Raw genomic sequence first — 23046 nt, 5'->3', positions numbered from 1 at the left:
GATGCCACCACAGATGGAGGATAAACAGGCGCATACATTTCTGTTACGGAGCAGAACTGTCAGCGATTGATTGTCGCAAAGTGGATATTCTGAGCCCCTTGTCTTCAAGGGCTCCGCAGTCACGTTTGCCGTTCCTCCCAAAAGCAACAGTAGAACTGTTGATATGCACAGCTGCAGTTGGGATCTGCATTTCCATTGTAGCGTTTTACTCATTTGCATCTTTGACCAGACTGCTAACCTGAAAGGCCCAGTTTTGAGGCGATTGAGTTGGGCTGTGTTGGGCAGGATACTTGATAAAGCAGGTGATTATGATAAAATCTTGGAATTCTTTCTACACGTCATAGACTTGAGTGTGCTATCCCATTGTTATGATTTACTGCCTCCAGCTACTTCTCAATACTTTCTCTCCGAGCCTAATTAATACGTTCAAAGAAAAAAACAACGGATCGGTCATCACCATGACTTCAGCAACGCCGCTTTTCTTCACGTTGATGATCTATGCAAAGAGTTTTAATTATCTGTCAGCATAGGCACGGTGATTGTCATGTTTTGTTTGTTTTTCATTGCGTCCTCTATAAATGAGGCAGGAGAAGCCTGAGGAATTTGCGTCGAGGTCCAGGGCCATCACGCATTAGAGAAACCCATCCCCAACTAACACACACGGCTGCTGTCCTCGGGATTGTTCGTTATGACATGTAATCACCGGAGCTGCTCACTGTCTGTGCCTCCGCTGTTGTTCAGCGGCAGCGCCACCTCCCACTGTGCTACCCCACGGCTGCACGCTTCGACTGAAGCTTTTCCAGCCCTTTTTGTTTTTTGTTTTTCTCGGACTACAGCATGCCATCAACGTGCAGCCTCCTACTGTAATCGCTTTACGTCTTTAACCATCATCTTCTGAAAACAGGCCATTCATCACGGAGTCGCAGTTTGACTCCGAATGAAACTGCACCTGGCACTTGACCTGAAAGCCGGCCTCCTTTTTCTCTCCACCGATCTGCTGACTCACTCTGCACGCAGCGGACTGTTCAGTCCGGGAAGCAGAGAGCAGCCGGAGGGGTGAGAAACAGTGTAACCGAGAGGTTCGCAAGATGACAGGTAGTGCAGCACACAGGCTGTGCTGTTTTATTTTTATAGGCAGAGGGCAAAGACTTGGGGGGTGGCTGACGCCCACACACAAATATTTCAGTGTGCAGACAAATATTTATGTGCGTAGGTGTTTTTGTATAACGGCACTAAATACAAAAAGAAAAGACGAGGAAATGCCGAGGGAGAAAACACAGCGTATTTTTTTTTCCGTCTTCCACACCCTGGGCGCTAGACATACCAGGAGCGACAGAAATCTTGCCAAGTGGGATAAGATCATAAAACTGCAAGGCACTCTCCTCTCATTTTCAACTAAATGGATGAAATGGTGTCAGCATGTTACTGCGAGCCCCTCCGGATGTGAAAATACTGGCTCGACTATAAACTCAAGCAGTTATTCTGCGACAAGACACTGAATCTTGCCATTAAGAAGGGGTTGAATTGAGAGGGCTTATAAAATGGCAAAAAGCATCAGGGAATATCGTCGCGCCGAGAAACATGGAAGACACGCTGACGCTCGGCTTTAGCAAAGCATGTCTAGACACAACCGGTTTTGAGTGAAGGCCAGTTGCGTCTTGAATGACGACTGTGTTGGTTATCATAATGTGGGAAATAAAATGTTCAAAATCTGATACTTTTAATTATTTAATTTGGGTAAAAAGTAATAGCTGTGTCAGGATAAACACACTTGTCGAAAGTGATAAACACTTATTAAGTGGTAGGTGTAGCAGAACCTCGACCTCTCTTACTGCTTTGATTCTGCTTTGTGTTTTATTTTCTCATTTGCCTCTCCTGTAAGTTCTGCTGCAGCAGATCAGCAGATTGAGAGAAGCTCCCTTTTCATTGCGAAAGAGCGCCTCGTCCAATTTATTTTCTTCTCCCCCTCAGTTTTTTTGCTGATCCAGTTCGCTTTTGGAACTTTCAATTACAGCGGGCCCCTTCGCCGTGCTTTACTGGCTGGAATTGTCCTGTCACTTTTCAAAGTCATTAGGCCTTGCGTTAACCTCGGGGACCCGCGAGGGGTCAGGTGGCGCCGCGTCAGACGAGATGGCGGAAAACGAGTGATGGAGAGGAAAAGAGAGGGAATGGGGTGATAATGATGAACTAGTTTAAAGGACATCTGAAGGTGTTGGGGCCTGGCGGATTGGCGGGCGAGGTGTCAGCTTGCAATCAGGCCCGCAGGTCGTGGATCGTGGCGAAGCCTCGGACAATCGTAAGTGGCTGTCAAAAAATGGCCAAAACGGGGTATGAGACAGGTTTTCGACTAACGTAGCATGGCATGTGGAGTCTGAAACCGACCCTTCCATCTCTACGCCTTGGCTCGTTTTTGCCCACCAGCTTCCTTTCGCTTGAGACAAAAAAAAGAAAACAGGAAGTAATTGCTGCTAGCTCTTCTTCAAAACCACAAAATAAGATGATGGAGATACACAGAAGGTTTGCCTCCTGTTTATGCTAATCACTTTAGCATGGGATAAAATATAGCATAAAATATAGCATAGATGCCGTAGCAGCAGTAGTTTTGGCGTTTGTCTGCCTCAAATTTGAAGAAAAGCACGTATGAACACCAGAAGCTTTTCTTGGCGGACAACATGTGACTATTTTACTCTGAACTCTCTTTGACATGTGTCAAGATCAACACTGTGACAGACTCTAGCTCACCACAGGACCGTGACGGCTGCTGCGGCTGCTAACAATAAGAGGAGGCCCAGTGTTGTAACTATCTGGCTCAACTTGCAGTGAAATATGTACCTGGCCCGCTGGAACGTGACAGAGAGTTCAGCTCAGTCTTGCCGCCTCATAACAAACACTTTCCATGGACTCTTTACCGCTTTGCTTTTTCATACCACTGCTGAACCACAGAATTCGGTTTTAAAAACACAAAGCCGTCTGCTGTAAACCTCACAAATTCCTCAAACCTGTTCAAACAGGGATCTGTCGTACGTGTTTTTATTTCATTTGCTCAAGGCAGCAGCATCGCTCCCGGTACTCCTTCCTCTGCTTTTCTGTCTATTTGAATTTTTTACATAATGCCGCACTACTCGCTGAAGGCTAGTGCACAATCGAAATTGTCTTGGCTCCCCATGAGGTCCCTCAATTATCTGGAGTTTATTAGTGAAGCGCTGACATGTTGGAGTCCAGGAGTGGGGTAAAAAAATAAAAATAATAATAGAATGCGTCCCAGAAGGAGCATAAAGATCTTCTGCAGATGTTTGGCTCATTGCAGTGTGAGCTGTCATGTTAGCCGGAATTGCTGATACCAACACATATATAAACACATATATATTTTCATGAGAAATCATTATCAACTCGAGCGAGAATGGTTTAGCATGGCTGCAGCTGCTGGAGTTGGAGCTGCGCTCTCACGGCCGCGTGCGCTCCTGTTGTATTTTTAATTTTATTATTTATTTTGGATGGATAACCGCAGAGGAATCATTATTCAGTCCTGCACCGTCGGCGCTCCAAGGAGGAGTAGGTGGGGGTTTGCATAGGGCCCGTGCGATGAGTGGCACCTGCTTGTTAGAGAAAAATATATATTGCTGCATTCAGCGGAGGCGCGACTCCACCTGCATGTCAATCAGGCTGTCGGGCTAATCCCCAAAGCCCCCCTCACTCCCGTCCGGTTTGATTCTTTCATCACATTTACCCCCAGAAGGTAGAAACACAGGTGTCCATCTGAACACTCGCTCATTCAAGTTCCACAAACAAGCTTGCGCGGTTTTCTCTCAGTGTGTGCTGCTGCTGTCATCCGGAGTTGTCTTGCTTAAGCACGGAGGCAACGTGTCACTGAGAGTATTTAGTGCCTGATCTCACTACTCCTACTGCTCGGCTGTTGGAGTCGATTGGCTGTCCCTCAAGATTGGAGTCTAGTTTTGCCTGCAATTTGCACGTTCGTGTCAACGGAAGCTGTTTTATCGCTGACGGCGGAGAAAGGTTTTTGACGTGCTGTTTGGTAGACTGCTGCTGCTGCTAACAGGCAGAGGAGAGGGAGACTGGTGGTCTCAGCCCAGTTGTCCACGGTGACTTAAAGGTTAAGTGTGTTATATTTGGAGATTTTGAAAAGAAACAGTGGCATCAAGTGGTTACCTTTTAGATTGCAGCGCTGGCCCTCTCACCCTCCCTCTCCCGAGCTGCCAGTGAATTACGGTGGCCTACACACACAAACCTGGGTACCTCATTCACCTTTTTCTTTGTTGCCTTAGAAATATGGTGGAGAAAGATGGCAACTGGGAGCAAGACCCTTCCTCTATGTATATCGTATGCTAAGCTTGGCTAAACTAAATTTTTTGTTTGTTTTGCAAATTTTTGTTTTTATCTTGTGATGTTTTGTGTGCATTATAGTCAGTGTTTGTTCTGGGATTTTTTTATTTTTTTTTTCACAGAACTGTGTACCATGTTGAATGTATAAATAATACACATTTAATATATTTGATCTCATGAACATTAGTAATTAATTTTAGAGCATCATTTGGTAGTAAAATAATATAAGCAACAAAAAATCTAAGGAGCTGCTTGGGAGCCAAAAGAACCGGTTCTCTGAAAAGAACCGTAATTCCCATCACTAGTTCAAAGACATGTCGGTCTCTTTAATGGCAGTGGGTTGCGGGCTGAGGCGGGTTGTGATAATTGACGTGGTTGTGCAGGGTCGGCTGGAGCAAGTCAAATTATTGATAACTGTAGGATCCGTGGGTAGTTGAAAAGCCGCGCACCACTAGTCTGAGGGGATCTACTTGCAAATCATGCACGTTTTGTGACATTTTTTTAATGACAGGTCATACCGAATGGTTTGGTAAAATACAGAATATTGTTGCATCCTCAGTATATATAAATAAATATATGAGAACCGTTCTCTGGGTAGGAAAACCGAATTATTTTTATTGTACTACAAGTACACACTTTTATTAATGTATTTATGGGCAGTGTATTATGCTTACCAAAATAAAACTCCTAAATCAGGCCAAATATTATACACTGGACCTTTAAGTGTGAAATACCAAAATAAAGCCCCCCTAAAACAGCAACTCCACGTCGGCAGCAGGAGCTCACGGGCGCCCGCGAATCCTGAGCTAATTCTCCTGAGTGTCTTCTCTGATCTCCGTTCCCTCTGTCATGTCGTGACACTAACAGGTGTCTCACCTGAGGCAAACACACTGTATCGCTGTCGTTCCTCTTTGTCTTTCTGCGTTTATCTTTTTTGCTTCAGCTCGAAGCGATAAAGGAGGCACATCGCAGCGAGCCGGGGATCCAGGGCGAGTTCCTTTCGTACTCGTGCGCCACACCCAACTTCTAGTGTCTTTTGCTATCTTGTTTTTATTTATTTAGTTTTTTTTTTGCAGAAGAACACTGCATGGTTGTTGTTTAGCCTGTAAGATGTTCCCGCAGAGCCCTTCTCACGCTGGGCTGGACGGATGAACAGAAGGTCAGGACATGTCATCACACTGTGTGATGCTGGGCTGGAGTTCACAGCCGAGACGCTGCCAGGCACCAGGAGATAAGATCCAGAGCTGTTATCAGCCCCCGGCATCACATCTTAGATGGCTCACCTGAGTGTAAAGTCACGCCTCTTCGATTTCTATTCACCGCGGTGTCGTGATTTATCTGACGTTGCAGCTGTTGCAGCTTGGGTTCAAGGTGTAGTTTTGAGATCAGAACTGTTTTAAATACCTCATAGCGGAGATTTACCATTTTTGTCGTAGCCCAGGAGTCATGATAACCTTCAACAGTACATAATTTCTGAAAAATTCAGAAGTGGTCTCACTAATATATCGCAGACCATTTGGTTTGACTTTTTGTGGAGAATGAACCTCATTAAAGAACTAAACTAATCTCTTAAACTCATTCATACTTCTTAGTAATTGGCTTCTCTTTTGGTCATTGTCAGGTCAGCAGCGAGAGCAGAGCGCATTTTTCTTCTTTTCCAACTTCTACTTTTAAAATCTTTTGAGCTTTCCATTCCTCTGTCTGCAGCTTCCCTCAGGCTTCACGACTGTTAACGGCTAATCGACACAAACTGGTAATTAATTAGCCCTTCATTAGAAGAGATAACGCTCTGACAATCGGATGGAAGAAATAAAACAGAGCCTCGGCCAAGATTCGGGGGGCGCGCCCCGAGTGGATGAAGTTAATGACGCAGCCAAATCCTCCCCGTCAAAACTGCATTAGTCGGTGACATAATGTTGCACTCATGCACCGTTTCCAGGAAGACGCCGTTGTTAAATCTGGCTTTAATATTTTCTCCCCGCAGCAGCTGAGGACAGCGGTTTTCAGCCTTCTCGGCGTTGAAACTGACAAAGATGTATTGTGCTTGTGCTGACTTAAGCTGCTGCAAACACAACGGGCAAACAAATCATACTACAGAAGACATGTGCTGAAATAAAAAAATAAAGCCTTTGTGCTCTTCAGATATTTTTAATGGATTTATTGACATAATATTTCTCAGAGGATTAATGTAGAAAATCATCCAGTCTACAACAGTTAGTTTTTTTTGTGCCGCTATGACTCAAATGTGCTCTTGAAGAATCTATTTTGTTTCCGTTAGTATAGATTTTCGAAGCGCAAAATCCCTGAAAACTCCCCTTCGTTGCCCTGGTCTGCACAAATGCTTGGCCCTCAATCTGTGAGCTGCGTCTGATGGTGCAGCCTTGTGTCCTAATTGCCTCCGGTCGGATCAACAGGATGCTTCCGGGGGCATTAGACTAATAATAGGCTGAACACGGCGAAGGCAAACACCACCTGGCAAATGTCACAAACGAAGGAGGGGCGGGGCCTTTGTTTACACTGAATCAGCCGTAATTGTGCGTGATTGAAATATAACACGGTAATCGTGTCCCACATTCATTGGATCCGTCCTGTGCAAACTCAAGTGTTACTCCGGTGGAGCACTTCAGGAAGGCGGCATATTTTTTTCCCAATAATTTCCACGATTGCTTGTTTGCTTCTGGAATTACCGGCCGGCTCTCGAGGAGACGGAGCAGATTTAAGCATTCAGGAGTCAGACTAATTACGCGCGGAACAGCCGCTGTCCAGACGGACGGATAGGATTTTTTTTTTCTCCACCCATCCTCCTTCTTTTCTGCGCTGAAGCCAGTCAATAAACAATCTGCATAACTTTACCGCATCAATATTTAACGTGTTGGATAAAGGTCTCCTCTGCTGCAGGTCGCAGTCGGGCCGGGTTTGATGTTTACTACTTTGAAATTCGCCACAGACGCAAACAGTCCCCGAGGGGTCTCCGGTGCCGTGCGCGCAACTGCCCGTCTGTGCGTGCACGTGCAACAAAGGAGGATGCCTGTGTGTTTTAACGTTGTTGTTTTTTATTGCAATTTGCAAATCCGCCTTTGTGTTTTTGTGTGCATCTGTTGGGTGTTGCCGCACATCAGAGAGGAGGGGCCTCAAAGCGGCTCCCAGGAAGCAAACCCCACCCCCCCCCCAATCCCACCCCAACCCACTTCAAATTGCTTGCAGCCGCTCTCTACAGTCGGGGAGCGGGGGGAGGGGAAAATATCGGGGGGGAGAAGGGGGTTGAATTTTAAACGGCGAAAAACAAATGAGCCAACACAGGAGCGCAATTAGGGGGAAGTCATGGCTATGTGTCGTCTTCAGATGAGCAACATGATGGCCTCTTTACCCCTGGCGGGGGTAAAGCCCTGCCCCAGGAGATGGCTCATTAGGGCCGAGAGTAGGAGGAGGAGGAAGAGGCAGAGGAGGAGGTGGAGAGTGGGTCCTGCTGACAGTGGATAGAATGGGCGTGGCTGGAGAAGGGCCTCGTCCAGAGTCCTTTCACAAGAAGGGCTCGCTCTGATTGCGCTGAAGGTATTCGCTCATGGTGAGAAACCATCGTGTCACCATGTCATGTGCTGGTGAGAAGCCTCTCCCAAGTCAGAATCTGTTTCATGGTTGAAAATGTTGTTTTTTTTTTTTTTTATCAGTAATATAACACCTCATGTGGCTCATAGCCATCCCTCCTCTGCAGCTCACTCTGAGGTTTCTTCCCTTTTCCCCTGTTCACGGTCGTTTTCAGTTTTTCTTCACTCAAATCGAGGCAACGTCAAGGCCTCCGAGGACAAATTGCAAAGTTGGGCTTTTCAGAAACTATTTGATTTGATTTAACATTCTAAGTCACTCTATGATAAGGTCTACGGTAATGTCATTTACTATGTTGGTTGTCATTACTGATATTGCCATTAGATTAAAAGCCATTACGCGTGTTCAGTCACAATGCTGTTGTCACCCACTGTGCGGCTTTGGAACATGAACGGTGTGGACTTGCACAGGAGCGGAGCAAGTGAGTGTGATCTCCATCACAAAAGGCTTTGTTCAGCGGGCGCAGCAGCAGCCCCTGCTTGCCGGTGAGGGGCTGCACTTGTGGCTCACACACCCCCTCTGGTTCCTTCAAAGCTGGAAGAGTGCCACCAGATGGTCGAGAGCAGAAGTGAAGGTGCCAATTTTTTTTTTCTCTCTCTCTCTCTCCACCTTGCATCTTTTTTATGGTCCATTACAGCACACAGCATCTCATTCTTCCAATAATTGAAACCATATTCAGACCTATTGATGCCAAATTCCATAGTCCACCGATCACAGCGATGCTTTGTGCGTTCTGCACAGGTCTTTCTGTTGTGCTTGATGCTGTTATCCGTCTACGCTCTGGAGGCGCACGTAATGTGCTCTCGGCGGAGACAGATTCCCCCTATGGGGGCAATAAAATCTATTCATCTATCTTGCGTCGCAAAGGCTTGGTATAATTCAATTAAAGGGCTGATAAAGTGACAAACATTACTTTTTAATGGCCGCACGTTACCACTGGAAGACTGCCGCTCTCCTGATTGCGTTTTCAAAAGAAATATTCTGCTCAACTGGCAAGATAAAGCCGGTCTGGTTTAGCGCAGAGCGCTAGCAGCGTTTTACTCATCACACCTTCTCTCCAACTCTCAGACATCTGTTGTCATCGCTGTAACAATCAGCCAGATACCACCCCCCACTACTACCACCACCACCGCTGCTGCCGCCACAGAAAAAGCCCCTGATCTCACGATGCCGCAGTAATAATTTGTCAAACTTTCCCTTTGAAAAATGACCGCCACGCTTTGCTTCTCCGCTGATCAAAGCGCCCAAACCCAGACTCATTCGCTCGCCGTCTGCCTGCTCCTGTTGAATTAGTCGGCCGCTGCCTGCGCGCAAGGGGGAATTTGCATACCTCGTGTTGGCTTTGGAACGAGCCACGGCGCCGCACAAACAAAGCGTGCGCAGCAGCTAATTGAGAATCGAGTAGGCATCTCTAATCTGTTTAGTTAAAAGAAAAAGTATTTTCTCACCCAATTAATATTCTCAGTCTGGCTGATTAAAAATCCAAACGGGCACGTACACTAGCGAGTTTGGTGTGAAGTAAGAGTGACAGGAGTTTAATCGCGCCAGCCGTCACCGCCATTTGGAAATGCGAATGCAAAGGGCAAGAGGGGCTCAGTTCTGGTTTTATGGGCTTAAATCAATTGAAGTTGCTGTTTAAAAGCTGTCACCATGGTAATAGCCCCCTCCCAAAAGAGTCAACAGGAGTTTCCATCCCCACAGTGGTGATTGTTGTAGTGGGAAATTAAAAAATCCAGCATTTAAGCCAATGCTTTAAAAGTAGAATTTCAATTACAGGATATTATGGATGAAATAAACACTGTAATAAGTCTTGTCATTATCCAGCTTTTCACAAATCAGCTCCTTTACAGGAATGGACCTCTGATGCCATTTGAGATGTTTGGTTTTCGCATCTTTGCACACTGTGGCAGAAGAATGGGAGAGAGAAAAATTGCAGCGAACTTCCTTCTTTCAAGGGCCTTTGCAAACCTGCGCGTCAGCAATCCTCCTGGCTAAGAAAGTCATTTTTGCCGTTCTCCCTCCTCAAGGACACACACGCGAACACGCACGCACGCATGCATGCACGCACGCACGCACACACGCACGACACACAGTGCACACATGGCACACAGCACGGCGGCTTTAGGTCCAGCACTCTCGGTCCTTGACCTTGGATGAAATGGCCACGGCGTCTATCAATCACCAGCTCAACCAAGAACAAGAGAAAATGATGCTGCTAACAACATTATCACAGCACTTGTTCACATCTCATTGATTTGGCAAAAGTCATCACTCAGCGGTGTCAGTCACACGGTCCACTGCTCTGCTATGGCAGGGACGGCTGGTGGCACAAATGGTTGGATTTTAGGCACATTTTCTGTATGCGCTCACGGAATGAGTTGGCACTTGGCGGATGTGTCCGAAACATAAAATAAAATTGAATTGTTTGGAACGACTACCCTTGTTGGCAGTCAAAATATTGAGGAATTAGCCAGAGTATGTAAAATCCATCATAAGGTTTCTGTTATCTTTGTCATTGACTGAATGAAAACAAAAACAGATTATTCATTGAATATCGAAATTGCAGTTCTATCAAAAGTTGTTGAAATTGTGAGTCTTGGCTGAGCAAATATCATCTCTGAATTATTACCCAGAGCTTAACAAGAGGAGACATTTGTCTTTGGCAACCCAAAGATTATGTCTTGTTTCCTTTTATAAATTAATAACACGCATCGCCTTTAAATATTAATTTTGCTGCCTCGCTGTGCCATAAAAGGGAAAAATGCACGGCATTACTTAAACCCCCCCTTTTTCTCTTCTCTTTATTGGACAGATGCGTCAAATTGGCCTGTCAAAAAATAGAAAATGCTTTTAATGTTGTGATTAATTATTGATCAGAGCAGGGCAGCACACCCCCACGCTCCATCTCTGACATAAAGGCCACGTAGAGCTCGTTTTTTAACCCCGCCTCCTGCACCACCCCCACGGACAGTTGCACGCGCAGGCCTCCCCACTGGATGCTGGTGTCAAACTATTTATCATTCGCTCGTGAGAGGCGACCAGGGAATGGCTTCACCTCGGAGGGTCTCCAGCGGTGGCTCCCCAGACAGCTGTCCCGCCCTCTTTGTCCCTGAGGGGGCGCCGCCCCCTCACCCCTCCCCGGAGAGGTTTCAATTAAGCGGCCCCAGTGTTTGGGACGTTTTAATTCCTCACCCGCTTCGTTTATCTCCACAGCCACACCTCTGGAGCCCAGGCAGTGGAAGAGTGGATCCATGGATAAAACCACGTCCCCGCGCACTTTGTGTACTTGTCCTCGGTGTAGAGATTAAAGACACAGTGGGAATGGGATTAGCGTTGCAGCACCCCCTTTTTTTTTTTTTGGTTTAGCCATTTGGAGGGAGCGTGCCACTGGTTTCCCTATGGACCACTGCTATACTTGTGAGCAAGGCTTGTATATATATATTTGTTTAAAGATACATGCTCTCAAAATAATACGGTTGGTCTAAATTGGCTAAACCTGTTGATTTTGTGTATTTAAACCAAAACTACTACTTGCTGCATTGCAAGATGGCTGGATGTCAAATTTCATCTTTAAACACTTTGCTCCTATGGCCTTTTCTGTGGCTTGCAATAAAAACACATCTCCAACCAGTCATGAAATATCATTTTCATTTTATAAGCAGTTGATTTCCTTGAATTTGTGAAAGAAGGGAACAAGTGGTTCTAACTGCACTTAAAAGTCCCAACATTAAATACAAACAAACAAACGAGGAGCCCAGCTGCTGGTACAGTTTTGCTTATGTTGTGATAGTAGGACGTTTATCAGAATTTTATGATATCTTCACTATAAAAGATCTAGCCTAAGCTAACAGTAGCAGCTCGGATTGGCCTGCGTGAATGAGATCCAGTCACCTTCCTGGTTTTGCACCTCCCTTTACAATATTGAATTTCAAATGAGACATGATAGGCTACGCCTTTCGTCTTCACTTTATGGAAAACCAACAGCCAAAGAGCGTCTGTGTCCGTGTGGAAAGTTGCACTGACTTGAGAGAATCAAAGGGTGCACTAACTGGGTGTCCGCCCCTTTCACGTTCTGTCTCGGTGCCATTAAATATTCACATTAAGAATGACACATTTATTAGAGAGCAAGAAAATTCATTTTCCAAGTATGCCATAGAATTCTTTTTAAAACCGATTTCCAGCAGAGCTCCAGATTCATGTCTCTGCATGTGCATCTATATGAGCTGACCTCATGGTGCCGCAGCGCTTTGCTCTTCATAACGTACAGGAGATGATCCTTCGCCGGTGATTTTCTACAAAACAGCTTGTTAATGGTCAATTGATTTGGCCTTAATGGGAGTATTGATTGTCGCAATCTAGAATGTAAATTTCTCACCCGGTGCTCTGAAGTCAAACGGAATGGCCCGCACGTCGGTGGAGGTCATGTGTTAAATGTTCATTATTAGTGCTCTGCTCTCAATCAGAGACTGAGCAAGATTTAACACGATCAGACTGCCGCTTTTGCACCTGACAGTTTTGTGTCTTTGTTTTGTGTTGTTGTGAGATGCTCTTTCCAAGCAACTTGTATTCTGGTCGTGTTTGCCGCTGCAGTTTTAATCATCTTCCATGGAAGTGCCGCTTTGTTCGTCTGCCATTCCAATCAGACAGATGTGCGTCTCCCCTGTGCCTTTTGTCATGCATAAATCAATACTTAATGTATCTCTTCTGTTCACTTGCACTTTCCAATTCACAGTCTAATGCACTCTTCATTAATGAGAGCTACTCGGCTTAGTATCCTCATATATATATAAACAGCTGCAGTGCCGGCATCATAGAATTGGAGATCTCACAGATGCAGGGAACATATGGCCACTTTAATGTTTTTGACGCCATTTCAAGTTAAACGGACATAATTTTGTTTTCACATCTTTGCGCTAAACAGTGTCAGCGTGATGATAATTGTGGCTGTTTTGTCTATGGGACAAAGCCAAAGCATGGTCTTGGGGGAGGGGAACATATGTGTTCAATATACAGTCAGAAAGTGATGTGAATTGAAAATATACAGTTTGTTTCCATGTACATTTTCTCAACCTTAGCTCAGAAGTTATTACCAAAACTTGGATATCTATTTGGTTTTCACTGCAGCAAGATCGCTCGAATGCAGAAGAAAAACATCCTGCAAGTTTCAAACGGTGGCTACAGCTGAAGCTGTTAGTGAGTTTGTTAGATAGCTTCAACAGCAGCAGTTTTAGTCAATTGCATTTTTACATAAGAAGAGTAACAGTGCCTGGCGCTAGTGGGCTTTCTGAGTGTTCATCATATTTCTGTTTTACTTCCAACTATTTTTTGGCAAGAGTTACATTAACCACTGCTGTGCATAACTGCCAGCCATGTAGCACCACACACCAATAGGAATCTTCTGGCTAGACCTAGCAGGAAGCAATATGGTCCATCTGAATGTAAAAAAAACAAATAACTCACTAAATCATCGAGCTTTGCCACGCCTTTTCGAACGCTTCCTCTTGGCTCATCGTAAGATTAATATGTTGGATAAATCCTGTGAATTAGCATCGCTGCATCTTTCAGTTCAATTCTGGTCAAATGCTGAGCAAAATTTGCTTCTCTTTCATAAAAATGTTTGAGCAGGAATAGAAATAAAAAAAAAAATTGAAATGAAAGCAAAGAAAGAAGACAAAAGAATTGAAGACAAAGCTGTTGATTTATGATGGGATTAAAACTCCATAGAACGTTGGACAGAGAACGGTCTAAGGACGATCAACGTGTCTCTGGTAAAGGATGAGAGTGCCGAGGAAGCGGAGAGCTTCATCACTCATCAGGCACTGTTAGGGAAATTTAGAAGCTTAATTTTGTCGTTCCCGGCAGCTGATACAGCCAGTGATCCAACATTGTTATACCAGAGACTGATGTCTCCTGCGTAACAAATGTGCAGGCGGGCGGCAATCCCTCAAGGAGAGGGATGGCCTCCCCTGCTGGAGTTTATGATGTCATGCTGAGGTGTTCTTCCTCCGGTGGATTATCCAGGTCGAAGCGCTTCCCATGCAGCAGAATATTTTTCACTAATGAATCAATTATTATTATTATTATTATTTTATTTTATTTTTTTCAAATTTAGAATTAGGCCATTTCACCTGCTCTGTATGACTATTTTTATTTTATGGGATGGATCAGCTGCTGGCCAAGAAAGCACAAGTCAACGGCCACACTTTAGCATATCCATCTCTGTACCATCACTGTGCACGCTTGCAGTTTTCTATATTTTCATGATTTCTGGCACAGAGCTCTGTTTGTTGCATCGCATAGTAGGGACGCGAGGAGCACGAAACCACTTTGTTTTGGTTTACACTCGCTCGCCCTAGTGGCTGGAGAAAACAGAATGCGTATTGCCACTTTAACTGTACTCTGGCGACAAAGGATCCGTCATATAAATCCATCCTGGCTTACGATGTGAATGTGGCTCGCCCTGTCGCGTATCTTCTCAGCTCAGCCAGATCTTCATTTTAACAGGCTAATTACTGGGCAGCTGGCTTGGACGCCTGGGTGTGACTCCGTCAGAGGCCTGGCTCGGTCTGGCCGGCAGCCTCTGCCAGTAGACGGCAGACAGCTGGCTGTGCAGCGCACTTTCCAGGGATGTCAGAAGAGTTCTCCCCTAATCCTCGGCTCCCCCGCCGGGTGCCTGTTGTCGGAGGCGCATCGCAAGGAACATATGACGCCGTCGATAAGGGGGACTTCGGTCAAATTAAAAACGGATCACTCTGGGTTATTAGCGGGTGCCGTGTCGCGCACAACGCCATACTCACACGGAGATCATTTTTTTTTTCTCTCGCGCCCAGCGCGTCTGGCTGTCAGCGGGGCTTTCTCAGTGAGCGAGCGGAGAGGGCGCGAGGCGCTTGGATTTAAAAAATTTATACGCTGCGCTCCCCCAGCCTGGATGAAGTGTGTGTCATTCAGAGGTGTGAAGAGAGTCAGATCTCGGGGGGATTTCTGTTGGATCTCGGCTGGCCGACCATAAGAAAGAGGAGGCTTTCCGCATGATTTACCATGGAGCGGATTCAGAGGGAGGAGGAATACCCTCTGCTTCCACTGATTTGTAGTATATGATAGTAGGTCATGGCGGTAGAGTAAGGCTCTGTTCCTGTTATGTTTTAGATAGCCCTTGATTAGATAAACTAACTTAGTGAGTGAGTTTCACTCATTTGGATACAGAAACACGCAGACCTAGATGTCTTTACTTTACTGATTACTGATGATGAGGCGCAGCATCAGCCTTTGTGTTTGGAAAAAAGGAGAGTGAGAGCAGTGAGTTTAAAGCACTGCCGGTCTTGTGAAAGAGGATGTAACGTAATATATTTGATTCAGATTGATTAGACTGTAACAAGGCCAACAGACCACCCATGCATCTGTGTGCGTGTGTGTGTGTGTGCGTGTTTTAAATCCAGCATAATTCTTTGATTAATATTGTGCATTTTCCAGTTGCTGCCCTGCGACACAAAATCGGATCAAGTCACCTGGATACATTGTATAATTGATTGGAAATGTCAAAATAAGCGGCATTGTCATTAATAACTGCCCCCCCCCACCCCCATGCCCCCACCCCATAAGGAAAACACATAGGCTAAGTTGTTTCTTCGCATGCTGTTTGTCGTCCTTCCTCACACTGTATCAGAAGCACTGGCTGCGAGTTGCCGTCTCTGTCGGCATCACTCTGACGGCGAAAGGCCGAACTCAGTGCTTCCCTCTTGTTTTGTGTATCGCACGAGGAGCCGGGAATCAGTAAAGCATTAAATGAAAGCACTGTACTGCTCTATTCACTTTGCAGTCTATGACTTTGTTTCAAATCAATACTGTAAATTATTGAAGACGCGAGGTGGGGGTGTGCCAAATGAAATGCATTGAAAAGAATCCTGTTCCCCTGGGCTGCCAATAAAGAGCCACGTGTTCCTTCGCTCCACCTGTCTGCCGGCCTATTATGGATATGAAATTCTCACTTTGTCAGATTGCATTTTTCATGAATAACAATTTGAGGCTTTCATAATTCCTCACACGCACGAGCGTCCGTCTCGGTGATTGCTCTTTTTAGATCCGTCTTTTCCTACCTAAGCTAATGATGCACGGTGATGCACAATAAACAAGAAGCCGTCTGTTTTTTTTCTTATTATTTTTCACGCTCTGGAAATTCAGGCAGCATTTATTGGGCTATGTATTATTTCCAAGCTCTGTGGGAAGCGGGAGCTAATAAAAAAAAAAAAAACAAGAGAAAAAAATGAAGTCACCACAGGAGAATCCGTAATGTTCAATCAATTGTTAAATTCAAAAAAATGTTATTTGAAAATTGTAAAACATTGCCTGGAAGACTTTGTGGCCTCTGTAAGGGGCTGTAAGGAGACTGGAACAAGAACTTCTGAACCCAAAATATTTGTTGGGCTTCTTGTGAGAATACATCTCCTGAAATGTCTCTGTACTCTCTCTCTGTGTGTGTGTGTGTGTGTGTGTGTGTGTGTGTGTGTGTGTGTGTGTGTGTGTGTGTGTGTGTGTGTGTGTGTGTGTGTGTGTGTGTGTGTGTGTCTATTTGAGCAGTATTGGGTGCCGACCATTTGAGCACCGTTGCTTCATCTGGATGACTTCATCAAAGGATGACTGTGGACTCGTACCACCATCACGAGCTGCTTGTTGCCGATTATTTTCTCCTTACATTTCTGCACCCATTGATCTCTACAATCTTGACTTAATAGAAAGTATATTTTACTGCGCTGGCTCATATGAGCTCTGATGATAACTGCATCAAAGACATGGCAATTGTTTTTTTCTTTCATTTTCTTGAAATCCACAGGTCTGCCACTATAACGTGATGTGACTTTCAACCTGTACATGCTATAATTTTCCTTTATTCACTCTCTAGCATCCTTTCTTTACGCTCTTTAAGTCTTTTTTTTTCTTCGTTCTTTGTCCCCCGTGTGCGCAAGGAGATAATTTCGAGTCCCATCCCTGCGCCGATCCCGAGTAAATCCTGCCTGACAGTTTAATGACCATAAGACTTTACGCGTAGTGTCCATAGAGCAATGTTTGATATCTGTACCACGCTGACTGACAGATGACAGATAGAAAATGGATTTAAGAAGAAAATGGGTTCCATAATGTGGTCGGCTGCAAGCCTGAAACCAACTTTCTAGAAACGGCAAAGACATAACAGTGGACAGATGACATTCACTCATACGTGTCTATTACTCATAGGTCTTTTTCAGTAGTTTATGGTAGATTTCAACTTGGTTCATCTATGTGAACACAGTTGCTGTCTTCTCACTTGCAGTTCAGTGAAAAATGTTCCAGCCACTGAAGAAATGAAAGACACACGTGCCGCTTGTTCTGCTGAAAGTCGAATCCTGCTAAATCCATCAAGTTCCGCTGAAAACATGCTGATAGAATTTCAAATGCTTCGTTGCCATGCGGCGGCGTCTGGGTTTTTTAGGGCGGATTTGCATAGTTTAGCTGAACATCTCTCTTTGGCCTAGCACACGCGGGGCGACAGGTGTGGCCGAACATTTGCATCCATTCTGCAGTCGTGCACACATCAAGAGCGCACACCCATCACATAATTTGGCCGATTGAAGTCTGACTGGAAATCTAGCAATGTTCTTTTCTTTTTTCCCTTTCTGTAGCAGAAGTCTGACTGTGACTTCTGTAAGAGATATGAGATATTTCTCATTCCTTCCCTACATTCATGAGGGAAGATAATCAACTTATATATTTGCAGTTGGTTTCCCTGTAATAAATTCTTTCCACATACAGACGTTTCATATTCTGATGAGACCACAAGATCATTATTTGTAAAGGATAATAATTGGTTCTGCTGCAGGATGTCCCAGTTTACAGCTCTACAAACTCATCCGTCTTGCGTTTTTTTTTTTCATTTTTTGGAGTGGTGGGGGCAGCGGTGGGGGGTGGGCAAGAGCTTAATTTTGTCTGTGGTTGCTTGGAACTTTTTGAAAGTCCAATTTTCAAGTTCAAAGTGTTGCAGTCCTGCTCCAAATAGTCGCAGCAGTTGAATACGAGTGTGAGTACGAATGAACAAGACCACTTTTAACCACTTTTTTTAAATGTTACTAAGAAGTAATCAAATTTCAAAACGGTAAGACTTATTCAAGGTTCACAGCTGTCTACAAATCCATCCACCTCCTGGTCTGCAGCTTCTCTAACAGGACATTTGAAAACGTGAAAAGTGAATGAAACTAAGAGTGAACTGTGACGCGCTCGGTCATCTGCACGTACTCGAAAATCGATTGATCTGAAAAGACCATAACTATGCGCAACATATGATTGGCCATCACATGATGGTGTACTTCCTCTGAACCTAACACACACACTCACACAGGGCAATTTTATGGACAGGCCACGGCATAATTTTTACAGGCCTAATGTGGCCTCTGTGACCTTTCACATTGTGTGTGATACATGCAGTGTGTGTAGCTGACTAAGCAGGCCCCAGTTTACTGCGGTGTGCGGGAAATACTGAGTCCTCAGTATTGGCGGCAGATTCTGAACTTTTCAAAATTACTTTGAGAGAAAACCATGGACAGATGGAGAAGGGTATATTCAATGGCAGCTCTGTTAGCACTGTGATCGACGAAAGGTTCAACTTTCCAACCCTAACTCCATCTCCAACCCAAACCCCATCTTCTACCCCAATCCAACCTTAACTCCAACCCTAACAATAACTACAGCTCCAAATCTCACCCCAACTCCAACCCTAACACTAATTCCAGCCTTAACGCCAAAGCTTAATGCAATGCAAGTCTATGGGGGTCAAAGGTCAACTTTGCCCTAGAGACATGAGGCCACTTGCTGCTTCATCCGGAGCCCCCAAGACACACCAACGCCAAATTTGCAGCTTCTAGCGCATGAGGAACCCCGAAACCCTAACCCTAACCCTAATTTCAGCCTTAACCCTAACCCTAATGCCATACAAGTATATGAGGGTCGAAGGTCAACTTTGTCCTAGAGACATGGGGCCACTTGCTGCTTCATCAGGAGCCCCCAAGATACACCCACGTCAAATTTGGGGCTTCTCGCGCATGAGGAACCCTGAAACCCCTACCCTTAATTCCAGAGGGAGGTTGATCATGATCTACCGTGGAGAAGTGACTGTTTTAAGCTTTAAAAACTTTATCAATGTCCACAGCACAAAGACCCCTTGTAAAGGAAAGGTTGATATTGTGAATGCAGTTAGCATACGCTGGTTAAACACTTTTTAGATAATCCAGTGGAACCTGTAAATAGTTGAATTGGCAGCAGTGATGATCACAAAGTTGCACTTCACAGCGGCGTGTTTTATATTGCCACATATCCATAACCGCAGTTAGAAGTTGTCATCAGCGTTGGCGCCGCGTTGACGGATGCAGCTACTCGCCTCCACCAGCGTGTTCTACTACCTCGACGTGAGCGCTGACATTCTTTACCACTGTTCCATTCCGTGCTGTTAAATCACGAGATTCAATTTGGTTTTGTAAACGATGCACTCTCAGCATGGCTCCCATTCAGGGCAACCTATTTTTAATTACCGCTAATTACGATTTGCATAAAGCTTTTTGGCTAACGGCTCCTCGAGTGCCTATAATAATTATACTCAGAAAATGAATGGAGAGCTGATAAAGGGTTGGGGAGCATGAAAAAGGGGCTTTTGCTTTTAAGAAGCCTTTCGATAAGCGGGCGTCAAATGGAACGGAGCAGAATTGAAAGTGCGGCGCAGCCTGGGAAGACGTGACGGTGGTGAAAGAAAGTTTTGCTCAGATGTTTGCAAGTGGAGGGAAATGGGTTTGTTTTGTCCCGTTTTTTTTTCTACTTTAGAAAATGAAAAGGCAGTGAAAGGAGGCACACCTTTAAACTGCAAGGCAGGACTCCTCTTTGAGTTCATTTGAAAGGTCCTACATTACAGCAATTTTCAGAGATTTTTATCCTTCATCCTGCACTCTTGGCGGAGCGGCCTTACGATTAAGTATCTCAGAAGCTGCATTGATCTTCAGAAAAGCAGAACAGCTTTTGCGATTCACGTGGCATGAAATGTTTACTTCATGCGTAATAAGAAAATCATCGATTTGACACAAACAAGAAAGCAGTCGCCAACTTTCATTAATATTCCCCCTCCGGCGGGATGAAGTCAGCATCGCCAAGTGCCTCCGTCACGACTTCGTAAATAAGCGCGGCCACGTTTTACCGTTTGTCACGTCGCGTCGAGCCTCCTCCCCTACTCTATCCATCACCCCTCCCTCCTACTCCCCCTCCACCTCCACGACAAGCAGCGCAATTAGGCGTCATATTGTAGATTGGAAACAAACACGAGACGTCTCCGCCACTCGCCAGTCGGCGCTGCTAATAGCGGGCGGCCGTCGCCCGCACTTCCGCCGGCCATGCGTCTCTGCCAAAACTCGGTTAGTTAAAAGGTGACACTAAATAAATTGGGCTCGGCTGCGATAACTGCGGCGGCGAAGTGAAATCACGTTTGATGCCAGTCGTTAGCTTGGATCGTCGGCCAAATGCATCATTCTGTCACAAGTTGGGCCCGCGGAAACTATTACACGCCATCAGCCAGGAGAATCAGAAGGCGGAGGGGGTGGGAAAAAAATAAATCAGTGCGCATCACAGGTTCAGTATTTTCAAAATGTTTTGCTCCGACATTAATTGTCGGCGACGAGCACTTTATATAACCGAGCCTTTTAGCGCTCGGTTGTATCGGGAAAACCTGCAGGAATGCGCTTTCAACAAATGCATCAGACGTTTGCCCTCCCCCAACCCACCCGCGCAGAGAAACTAATCGCAAATATTTGTCCTTCGCAAGCAGGAGAGAGCATCGCTTCTGATACGATGCCAGCCCCCCACCTCCTCTGTGCATGTTAATGAAGTGACATTTAGAATGCATGTCAATTTCTGAATGTTAACAGCCGCTTCTGACATTCAGCAGCTTCAAAGACTCCTGGAGTTGGGTCCCTTATCGTGGGGCCGGCGTGCTCGAAGCCTCCTGACGCCGCCGATAAACAAGGCGGCTCCGACGGAGAGGAACTTGTCGACGGGCGGACAGGCGGACGTCGGCCCCCCGCGACCCTCTCTTGGCCCCATGTCCCCCTCCCGTGACAGCCGCTGTCACGGGAGGAGCCCGCGACCTTTGCTTAACTAATGGCTGCTTTATCATCTCCTCCGCGCCACCAGCACCGGCCCGGTGTTTATGGCTCTTTATTTTAGATTAAATCCACAGCGGCGGCCATCCATCATGGTCGCCGGTGACCTTTACTGGAGGTGATGACTCGGCCTTGAAGAGGAAAAGGGTCCAAGGCTTCAAGCGGGCCGCCGCGCCGCGAGTCACGCCGGATCGCAGGCCTCCACGTCTTGCATGTCAAATGCAAGAAACGACCGCTCGCCTTTCATGCACTGTAAACATCTGGAAACGACATGATTGTGCCTAACTGCAGGTTTTGTAAACTGCCCATCTTGCTAAGTGGATTAGTGAAATGCACTCTGTAGGTTGCAGGTCATGCACCTGGTCTAAAAAAAATTATTGATTGGCTTATTGACTTTTCACACGTCTTCCTGTTTGATAAATTTCAATAAAAATGCAGAGCTATCTTGCATATTTTGCCATATTTCGCCTATTTTCTAGAGTCGTGAAATAAAACCCCATCTGATATCTCTACCATGTTGCCTGACCTCTCCCCTGCAGGAAGGGAGATGAACTTACACACTGACCAGTGTTTGGACTGTTTCTGGTTCAGTGTTGTTATTGCACTCAAGAGGGAAGACCCCCTCCAGCCCCTCCTCCTCCTCCAGTGGCTAATGAGATCAGATAGGATCTTTCCTGGTAAAATTGAGATGCTGGATGTTAAACAAAAAAAAAAGTGCTTCCTTACCTTCTCCGCCACTGTACTCGCCTTTGATAACATAAGTAATTTGCTGCGCTATCCATCAGCACTTTTAATAGATTGTCATGTTGCATTAGGCGATGGAGAGACCAGCTCCTCTACTACTCATTTATAAACATCAAGGAGCGTCTGACAGTGTGATGCAATGGACTGTAATGATGAACGGTGATTTTTTTTTTTTTTTTTACACAATTTCCGAACGGAAAGTGCTTGTATTTGGCTTTTGGCATTACAACCGCTCCTTTTTCCTTTTTAATTTGCAAATTTTCCTATTATGGGTCTTTCCACATGCAAATGTTCCCTGTGAAACCTCCTACGTTTTTATCTAGGCAATGCTGTGTGGCCTTGTCAATTTTTTTCTAAAAAGCCTTGTACGAATGACTCTGCCTTGCCTTGCACATTCTAAACGCCCGGCATCCTCTGAAGCAGAGTGCTTTTCATGCTGCCCTTTTGTGAAAATGTAACTCAGAGGAACAGGACAAATTATATTTGTTATTCCAAGTGGCTTGATGTCAGATTAGAGCATGCAATTATACCTGCCTGCTGCAGAGATTCCACCCAAAAAGCCCACTTTACAGTGCTTCTGGGACACAGTGAGACGTTATCTGTGCAAATGGAATACGTGCAATGGGAATGAAGATAATGATTGGCAGGGCAGGGAAAATGTGCATTTATCCAAATCATCAGCTCAGGTATGTGAAATTTTTGTGTTTTAATAAAATGGCCGAGGCTCTGCTGAGAGCTGCCGCTGTGCGAGCCGTCCTGCACTCAGAAAAAGCAAAGTAACACAAAATAGGAAATGCTCGCTTTTTTAAAAAGCTGTAATGACACAGCAACATGGGAATAAAGAGCTCTGTTCAGGAAGAAGCTTCAGAGAAAAAAGGCTGAAAGCTTCTGTGCTTTGCAGTGCCGGTTGAACAATGAGTGATCAGCTCACTAAGCCATCATCCCCTCCGCCCCCAAACTGCTCAAGTTATTACTGTTCTGCCCAAACCAGTCGGCTATGGCTCGGTGAAAGGCTCAGGGACAAAAGAAAGCGCTGAGATAATATCGCATTGCCTGAAGAGCAGAAGAGTGCTGCCGCGTTAAGTTTTTCTATCATTGCCTCAAACTTTGTGGGAGTAAAATAGATTGAATTGATAGAGTTCTCAAACTCAAGCGTATTTACCTTGAAACTTCCTGCCCACTAATTATTCAGCAA

General features: G+C 45.3%; 1 long non-coding RNA gene across 1 annotated transcript in view; it reads left to right on the top strand.

Annotated features, from left to right (window-relative positions):
• Positions 1-22553, top strand: part of LOC142883032 (uncharacterized) — a 49965-nt gene extending 27412 nt beyond the window's left edge. The window contains exon 4 of the long non-coding RNA XR_012925983.1: positions 20891-22553. This is a non-coding gene — a long non-coding RNA (uncharacterized LOC142883032). The remainder of the gene's footprint in view (positions 1-20890) is intronic.
• Positions 22554-23046: the final 493 nt, after the last annotated feature.

Source organism: Nelusetta ayraudi, unplaced genomic scaffold (genome assembly GCF_046127955.1).
Source record: "Nelusetta ayraudi isolate G7.1 ecotype Tasmania unplaced genomic scaffold, CSIRO-AGI_Nayr_v1 ptg000007l, whole genome shotgun sequence".
NCBI classification, from domain to species: domain Eukaryota; kingdom Metazoa; phylum Chordata; class Actinopteri; order Tetraodontiformes; family Monacanthidae; genus Nelusetta; species Nelusetta ayraudi.
The sequence above is the reverse complement of the archived record's forward strand: the minus strand, read 5'-3'. Positions and strand labels throughout refer to the sequence as shown.